The 9445-nt window shown below is 39.1% G+C and overlaps 1 pseudogene; it reads left to right on the top strand.

The window, feature by feature from the left end:
* Positions 1–1190: 1190 nt before the first annotated feature.
* Positions 1191–1291, top strand: LOC138082510 (U6 spliceosomal RNA; annotated as a pseudogene).
* Positions 1292–9445: the final 8154 nt, after the last annotated feature.

Raw genomic sequence — 9445 nt, 5'->3', positions numbered from 1 at the left:
GGAGTGAAATTATTGATCATATGGTGGTTCTAGTTTGGGGTTCTTTTTTTTTTTTTTTTTTTTTGAGGAAGCTCCAGTATACCCTTAATTTGCAATATAAAAATAAACATAACGTCTCCTTTCAGGGAAAAGTTTCAATAAATTTGCTTTTGGCACACATATAAAGTATTAGTTTTCTGAACTTGTGATTCTTTGGCTTGGTTGCTTTCTGGGAATCCAACCATGTTGCTTAGACGTTTTACTTTGTGACTCATGGGTCTCTTACATCATTTTCTTATTTTGCTTCTTAATACATCTTTTAGTCTGTATGTATTCTGATCCAACATGAATCTCACTGTTACTCTTATTTATTGAGTCTAATCTACTTTAATCTATTTGTTGAACTCTATTCATTGTTGAATCCTCTCTATTTCTGTGCATTTCTTTTTTAGATTTAATTTTATCATATTTTCTTGAATATATTATTCATAGCTCTTTCAGTATCTGGAAATTTTAACATCCAGATAACATGTGAGTCTTTTAAAAATATCTAGTTTTTCTCTTGGCTATGATTTTTTATTGAATAGAATTTTTACTGAATACTGAAATAACTTGTCCCCAACCTTTTAATCTGTGATACATTCTTTCTGAGTGAGACTTTGAAGTTCCATTTCAATAATTAAATCACAATGTCCCAGTATTATACAAAACAAAAACAAAAACCTTAAACTTACAGTTGCCAAAGAGGAAAAAGGGAAAGGGAGGGATAAATTAAGGGTATGAACAGACTCACACTACTGTATATAAAATAGATAATCAACAAAGATTTACTCTATTACACAGGGAACAATATTCAATATTTTGTAGTAACAAATGGAAAATAATCTGAAATATATATATATGTATATATATGAATCATTTTGCTTTACACCTGAAACTAACTCAACATTGTAAATCAATTATGTGTGCGCATGCGTACTCAGCTGTGTCCAACTCTTTACGACCCCATGGACTGAAGCCTACCAGACTCCTCTGTACATGGAATTTTCCAGGCAAGAATACTGGAGTGAGTTGCCATCTCCTTCTCCAGGAGATCTTCCCGACCCAGGGATCAAAGCCTTGTCTCTTACGTCTCCTGCTTTGGCAAGCAGATTCTTTACCACTGCACTACCTGAGAAGCCTATACTTCAATAAAAAAATAAATGAAGCACTTGCTTCAGCAGCACATATACTATATTGGAACATACAGAGTAGATTATCATGGCTTCTGCACAAAGATGACACGCAAATTTGTGAAACATTCAATATTTTTTTAATAAATGAAAATAAATTTAATTAGTACTGACTATAAAAACTTACTACTTTTGTATTTTAAAAAATCGAGCAATCATAAAATTGGAAAGTACAATTATGGATAATGAAAGCATGCTAAGGAAAACTCAGCAGTGGCCACAGGACTGGAAAAGTCAGTTTTCATTCCAATCCCCAAAAAAAGGCAATGCCAAACAATGCTCAAACTACCACACAATTGCACTCATCTCACACGCTAATAAAGTAATGCTCAAAATTCTCCAAGTCAGGCTTCAGCAACACGTGAACCGTGAACTTCCAGATGTTCAAGCTGGTTTCAGAAAAGGCAGAGGAACCAGAGATCAAAATGTCAACATCCGCTGGATCATGGAAAAAGCAAGAGAGTTCCAGAAAAACCATTTCTGCTGTATTGACTATGCCAAAGCCTTTGACTGTGTGGATCACAATACACTGTGGAAAATTTTTCAAGAGATGGGATTACAAGACCACCTGACCCACCTCTTGAGAAACCTATCTGCAGGTCAGGAAGCAACAGTTAGAACTGGACATGGAACAACAGACTGGTTCCAAATAGGAAAAGGAGTACGTCAAGACTGTATATTGTCACCTTGCTTATTTAACTTCTATGCAGAGTACATCATGAGAAATGCTGGGGTGGAAGAAGCACAAGTTGGAATTAAGACTGCCGGGAGAAATATCAATAACCTCAGATATGCAGATGACACCACCCTTATGGCAGAAAGTAAAGAGGAGCTAAAAAGCCTCTTGATAAAAGTGAAAGAGGAGAGTGTAAAAGTTGGCTTAAAGCTCAACATTCAGAAAGCAAAGATCATGGCATCTGGTCCCATCACTTCATGGGAAATAGATGGGGAAACAGTGGAAACAGTGTCAGACTTTATTCTTAGGGCTCCAAAATCACTGCAGATGGTGACTGCAGCCATGAAATGAAAAGACGCTTCTTCCTTGGAAGGAAAGTTATGACCAACCTAGATAGCATATTCAAAAGCAGAGACATTACTTTGCCAACAAATGTCTGTCTAGTCAAGGCTATGGTTTTTCCAGTGGTCATGTACAGATGTGAGAGTTGGAATGTGAAGAAAGCTGTACACTGAAGAATTGATGCTTTTGAACTGTGGTGTTGGAGAAGACTCTTGAGAGTCCCTTGGACTGCAAGGAGATCCAACCAGTCCATTCTGAAGGAGATCAGTCCTGGGTGTTCTTTATAAGGAATGATGCTAAACCTGAAACTCCAGTACTTTGGCCACCTCATGCAAATAGTTGACTCACTGGAAAAGACTCTGATGCTGGGAGGGATTGGGGGCAGGAGGAGAAGGGGACGACAGGATGAGATGGCTGGATGGCATCACCGACTTGATGGACATGAGTCTGAGTGAACTCCGGGAGATGGTGATGGACAGGGAGGCCTGGCATGCTGCAATTCATGGGGTTGCAAAGAGTCAAACACGACTGAGCAACTGAACTGAACTGTAGATTATTCTGTTTGAAAAATAAAAGCACCAAATATGTTAAAATATGTAAAAAATACTTATAGTTAAATGTAATGGCATCTGGTCCCATCATTTCATGGGAAATAGATGGGGAAACAGTGGAAACAGTGTCAGACTTTTTTGGGGGGGGCTCCAAAATCACTGCAGATGGTGATTGCAGCCATGAAATGAAAAGACGCTTACTCCTTGGAAGAAAAGTTATGACCAACCTAGATATTATATTGAAAAGCAGAGACATTACTTTGCCGACTAAGGCCTGTCTAGTCAAGGCTATGGTTTTTCCTGTGGTCATGTATGGATGTGAGAGTTGGACTGTGAAGAAGGCTGAGCACCGAAGAATTGACGCTTTTGAACTGTGGTGTTGGAGAAGACTCTTGAGAGTCCCTTGGACTGCAAGGAGATCCAACCAGTCCATTCTGAAGATCAGCCCTGGGATTTCTTTGGAGGGAATGATGCTAAAGCTGAAACTCCAGTACTTTGGCCACCTCATGTGAAGAGTTGACTCATTGGAAAAGACTCTGATGCTGGGAGGGATAGGGAGCAGGAGGAAAAGGTGAGGACAGATGAGGAGATGGCTGGATGGCATCACCGACTTGATGGACATGAGTCTGAGTGAACTCCGGGAGTTGGTGATGGACAGGGAGGCCCGGTATGCTGCGATTCATGGCGTCGAAAATAGTCGGACGTGACTGAGCGACTGAACTGAACTGAATGCTGAAAAAGTAAGCATTATAACTAACAGACAAAATACATAATCAGTAATAAACTACTCAGCAGACAAAAAGTGCAGAATGGAAAACTTTTGGACCCAAAGAAGGCAGAAAAAAAAAAAAATCAACAGAAAAAGAAAGGGAGGCATAAAATATAAGATGGTTAAAATCATTGCAGATATACTGGAAAGAGTAGTCAGTGAGATTGTTAGGTTGGATTAAAGCAACAAATCTTGCTCCATGTTACTAACAATACACTGAATTAAAAGACCACAGACAAAAGCTGAAAATAAAACATAGAGATACTAGCCAAAGAAAGTTATTTTAACAATATATGATTTGAAAAAGTCCAATTTCAAAAAAAAATTCAAGATTAATGAAAAGGAAAAAAAAACACACACACACTTGGAGAAAATATTTGCAAAAGACTCATCTAATAAAGGACTATTATCCAAAATACATGAAGAACTCAAAATTCAGCAATAACAACCTGATTAAAACATGGGCCATTAAAAAGGAATTAATATGAGTCAGTTCTAGTCAGGTGGATGAATTTAGAAAGTGGTGAGGTATGAGGTGGATGAATCTAAAATCTGTTTTACAGAGTGAAGTCAGGCAGAAGGATAAAAGCAAATATGGTGTATTAATTCATATGTAGGGCTTCCCAGGTGGCGCTAGTGGTAAAGAACCCGCCTGTCAATGAAGCAAGCATAAAAGACTCAGTCCCTGGACTGGAAAGATCCCCTGAAGGAGGGCACCGCAACCTACTCTATATTCTTGCCTGGAGAATCCCATGGACAGAGAAGCCTGGTGGGTTACAATCCATAGGGTCACAAAGAGTCAGACATGACTGCAGCAACTCAGCAGGCATGCGGCATGCAATGCATATATATGGAATCTAGAAAAATGGTATTGATGAACTAGTTTGCAGGTCAGGGATAGAGAACAGGCTTGTGGACACAGTCGGTTGGGGTGGCCAATCGAGACAGACGCATTTAAATATATACATTACCATATGCAAAATAGATAATGGGAAGTTGCCGTCTAACACAAGAGCTCAACCCGGTGGTCTGCGACAACCTAGAGCAGTGGGATGTGGTGTGGGGTGTGAAGGAGGTTCAAGAGGGAGGAGACATATATAATTACTGCTGATTCTCACTGTTGTATGGCAAAAACCAACAGAACATTGTAAAGCAATAATCATCTGATTAAAGATAAAATTTAAAAAACATATGGGCCAAAGATCTGAACAGATACTTGTTAAAGATATACAGGTGACAAACTGCCTATGAAAGGATACTCCACATCATACGTCACCAGAGAATGGCATGTTAAAACAATAGTGAGATACCACTGCATACATATGAAAACGGCCAAAATCAGAAACACTGACAATACCAAACGCTGGAAACTGTGAGGCGTAACAGAAACTCTCAGACATCGCTGTTGGGAATGCAAAATGATACAGCCACGTTGGAGGACTTTGGGTAGTTGGCAACTTCTTACAAAGCTACACATATTCTTACCAGTTATCCAATCATTGTGATCCTTGGTATTCATCCAGAGGAGTTGAAAACTTATACATAGGTGTTTATAGTCAAAGGTGTTCTTTAAAAAAAAAAATTATTGACGGCTGCATCAGGTCTTAGTTGCGGCACTCAGGATCTTTCCTTGCAGCACATGGTTTCCTGGTTGCGGTGCACAGGCTTCTCCCTAGTTATGGCACTTGGGCTACAGAACATGGGTTCAGTAGTTGTGGTGAATTGGGCTTAGGGGCCCTACAGCATATGGGATTTTAATTCTCCCACCAGGGATCAAGCCCACATCCCCTACATGGGAAGGAGGACTCTTAACCATTGAACCATCAGGGTTTATGCTGCTGCTGTCGCTTCAGTTGTGTCCAACTCTGTGCGACCCCATAGACGGCAGCCCACCAGGCTCCCCCGTCCCTGGGATTCTCCAGGTAAGAACACTGGAGTGGGTTGCCATTTCCTTCTCCAATGCATGAAAGTGAAAAGTGAAAGTGAAGTCGCTCAGTCGTGTCAGACTCTTAGTGACCCCATGGACTGCAGCCTACCAGGCTCCTCCGTCCATGGGATTTTCCAGGCAAGAGTACTGGAGTTGGGTACCATTGCCTTCTCCAAAAGGTGTTTATAGTTGGTCATAATTGCCAAACCTTGGAAGCAACAAAGTCTTTCATTCAGTAAATGAAGTGACCATGGTACATCCAGACAGTGGATCATTATGCAGCACTAAAAGGAAATGAAGTATCAAATGATGCAAACACACAGAAGAACGTGGAATGCATATTACTAAGTGAAAAATCACAATCTGGAAAAGATACATACTACATAGTTCCAATTATATGACGTTTTTTTGAAAAGACAGAAACACGGAGACCATAAAAAGTTCAGGGGTTGCCAGAAGTCAGGGCGACGGAGATGAATACACAGAGCACAGAGGAATTTTTTATAATAATGAATATTTGTTGTTGTACAAACACTATCAATGCTGTGCAAAGTCACTTCAGTCATATCTGACTCTCTGCAACCCTATGGACTGTAGCCTTCCAGGCTCTTCTGTCCATGTGATTCTCCAAGCAAGAATACTGGAGTGGGTTGCCATGTCCTTTTCCAGTGATGCATACACTACAAGTTTGTCCAAACCCACAGAATGTATAACACCAAGCGTTAACCCAAAGTTATTGTTCTGGTGAGTGATGTTGCTAATGGGGGAAGCTATGCCCATGTGGAGAAGACAGCATATGAGAAGTCTCTGCATCATCCTCTCAATTTTGCTATAAACCTCAAACTGCTCTAAAAAATAGTCTTAGAAAACACAATGTCAAGGCAATGTGTCTTTACAGGTCTAGATTGGCTTCAGACTCCTGACTCACTTCCTATTTATGCAGCTTCTGAGACGGAGTCTCCTTTCTTCCCAGAGATTTTGAAATGCTTTCCTGCTGATGCCTAGCAGAACTGGTATTATTGCTTACAGCTTAGAGTCCTGATTAATACAGCTCTAAGGTCCAATTCACCTGGAAATTAGAGTTTATCATATAGTCTGGTGAGAAACAAAGACGGTGCCCTTGGGGTCTATTGTTGGGAATCTAAGTACTGTAGCATAGGCGAGAGTTTGAAGAATCCGAAAGTGTGTGCACTTACATTGACACTCCACTGAAATGGCTCTCTCTATGATTTTTTACTGCTAAATCCAGTGGCCTCTGTTCTCACGACTTACCTTTAGCCATATTTGAAACTGTTCACCAGTTCTTCCCTGTGGAAACTCTATTATGCCTTGACAGAGAGCATTTCAAGGACAGAGATTAAGAAGGATTATCTTTGTATTTCCAGCACATTGCATTCTGGTTGATACCTGGCACTCAGTGAGATTTCAATAAAGGAATGAATAAGTAAATGAAAGAATACATATTGTATTTTTACCTGTAACTCAAGGAGAGAGTCTAATTGAATGAAGCACACAGGAAAATGTTAATTAAATAGTGAAAAAGTAATAGTAACTCATCTTGAATGTTTTTGGTCCATTTTAATTGTAGTGATTAATAATGGCATATAAGCAAATTGTGGATTAATACAAAAATAATATAGATAATTTTCTTCTAACTAAAGTATATCAATGGGATTGGCCTGTTAATATATTGATTTATCAATTAAATTGGTGAATAAAAAGATAATGAAGGAGCTTCAAAAATGGCACGCAGTTGTCAAGGTCCCAAGGAACATCAAAAGGCCTGGTGGATACTCTGTTAATCATGCATGTCTCAACAAAATCAAAAGTGCCCTTGCTGCTTTCACAATACCACCTCATTTTGTCTGGATCTTCAAAGATCACCAGATTGATGTTTACCACACCTCCATCAAGATCTGAAGATAAAAGTGATTTCCTCCTGGACAAAACTGAACTAACTCTTGGGAGATTTCTAGCTCGTATTTATTCTGAGGTCAAACATGCACCCCCTAACCAGATATCAATCTCAGAGAATGACTGATCAGGAACTAGGGTAAGAAAACTATAGGCTATGGACCAAATCCAGCCCTTCATCTGTTTCATAAATAAAATTTTATTGGGAAACAGTCATGCTCTTTTTTTTTCATGTACTGGCTATGGCTGCTTTTATTTTACAATGGCGAAGTTGAGTAGTTGGGACAAAAACACTGGGGTGGCCAAGAGGTTCGTTGGGCTTTTTCTGTAAGATGGAGTACTTAGTTGTCTTCAACTTAATTCGAAACAATTTTGTTAGATTCCATTATAACAGTCATCATATCAGCGTGCATAAAAAACTTACCAAAGGTAGCAAATTTTTGTGCAGCCATTTTAATGTTGAAGATGGAATAAAAAAAGCAATCTTTTTGGCATATTATTTTTTATTTTTTCAAGAAAGGTAAAAATACAGCTGAAACATACAAAAAAAATTGTTTTCAGTGTATGAAGAAGGTGCTGTGACTGATCAGAATGAATCACTGTCTGTACACCTGAAACTTACACAATATTGTAAATCAACTATTTTTCAATAAAACATTTTAAAAGTAAAAAATATAGAGAAAGCAGAGAGAGGTCTAATTTAAATTTCTAGACTTGTACCAAAAGCCCCTGAAAATGGGAGTTCTCTCCATTCCAACATCAGAGCTGAAGTTCCTCCCTCGTCCCGCCTTTACCACACCCTGCCCCTACTTCTTTATAATCAGGGCTGGTAACTGCGAACAGTTTATCGTAAGTAGATTTTGTAGTTAAAAACCCATGGTATATCAGAATTCCACAACCACTTGTACATCATGTATCCTAATTCTTTACCCTAAGTTCTCACTTTTTCAAAAATAATGGTCTTTTTGTCAGAATGGGTGCGATCCAAAAGTCTACAAGCAATAAATGCTGGAGAGGGTGTGGAGAAAAGGGAACCCTCTTACACTGTTGGTGGGAATGCAAACTAGTACAGCCACTATGGAGAACAGTGTGGAGATTCCTTAAAAAACTGGAAATAGAACTGCCTTATGACCCAACAATCCCACTGCTGGGCATATACACTGAGGAAACCAGAATTGAAAGAGACACGTGTACCCCAATGTTCATTGCAGCATTGTTTGTAATAGCCAGGACATGGAAGCAACCTAGATGTCCATCAGCAGATGAATGGATAAGAAAGCTGTGGTACATATACACAATGGAGTATTACTCAGCCATTAGAAAGAATACATTTGAATCAGTTCTAATGAGGTGGATAAAACTGGAGCCTATTATACAGAGTGAAGCAAGCCAGAAAGAAAAACACCAATACAGTATACTAACACATATATATGGAATTTAGAAAGATGGTAACGATAACCCTGTATGCGAGACAAGCAAAAGAGACAGATGTATAGAACAGACTTTTGGACTCTGTGGGAGAGGGCGAGGGTGGGATGATTTGGGAGAATGGCACTGAAACATGTATACTATCAGGATGCTTGGGGCTGGTGCACTCGGACGACCCAGAGGGGAGGGAGGAGGGAGGGAAGTTCAGAATGGGGAACACATGTATACCTGTGGTGGATTCATGTTGATGTATGGCAAAACCAATATAATATTGTAAAGTAATTAACCTCCAATTAAAATAAATAAATTTATATTTAAAAAATAAATAATGTAAAAAATAATAATAATGGTCTTTTTATCGACAGTCCTTCTCCTTCTGACAACTCTTGGTCAATCTGTTTCTGTTCCTATATTTCACAAATATCTTAAATGTAATACTTCCTTATGTACCTGTTCTTAGCACTATTTTCTCCCAGCTTCACACTTGCTCATGCATCATTTATCTGCTTCCATAGCTTCCATCATCATCTGTACCGCTAATTTCCTCTTGCTTTGACCTTTCCTTTAAACCTCACACCTGCATTTCCAAATGCTGTACATCTTCATGTGGGTGTATTGCTTTCCTAC

This window comes from Capricornis sumatraensis, chromosome 7 (assembly GCF_032405125.1).
Source record: "Capricornis sumatraensis isolate serow.1 chromosome 7, serow.2, whole genome shotgun sequence".
In the NCBI taxonomy this organism is placed as follows: Eukaryota; Metazoa; Chordata; class Mammalia; order Artiodactyla; family Bovidae; genus Capricornis; species Capricornis sumatraensis.
This window is presented reverse-complemented; position numbering and strand designations above follow the sequence as displayed.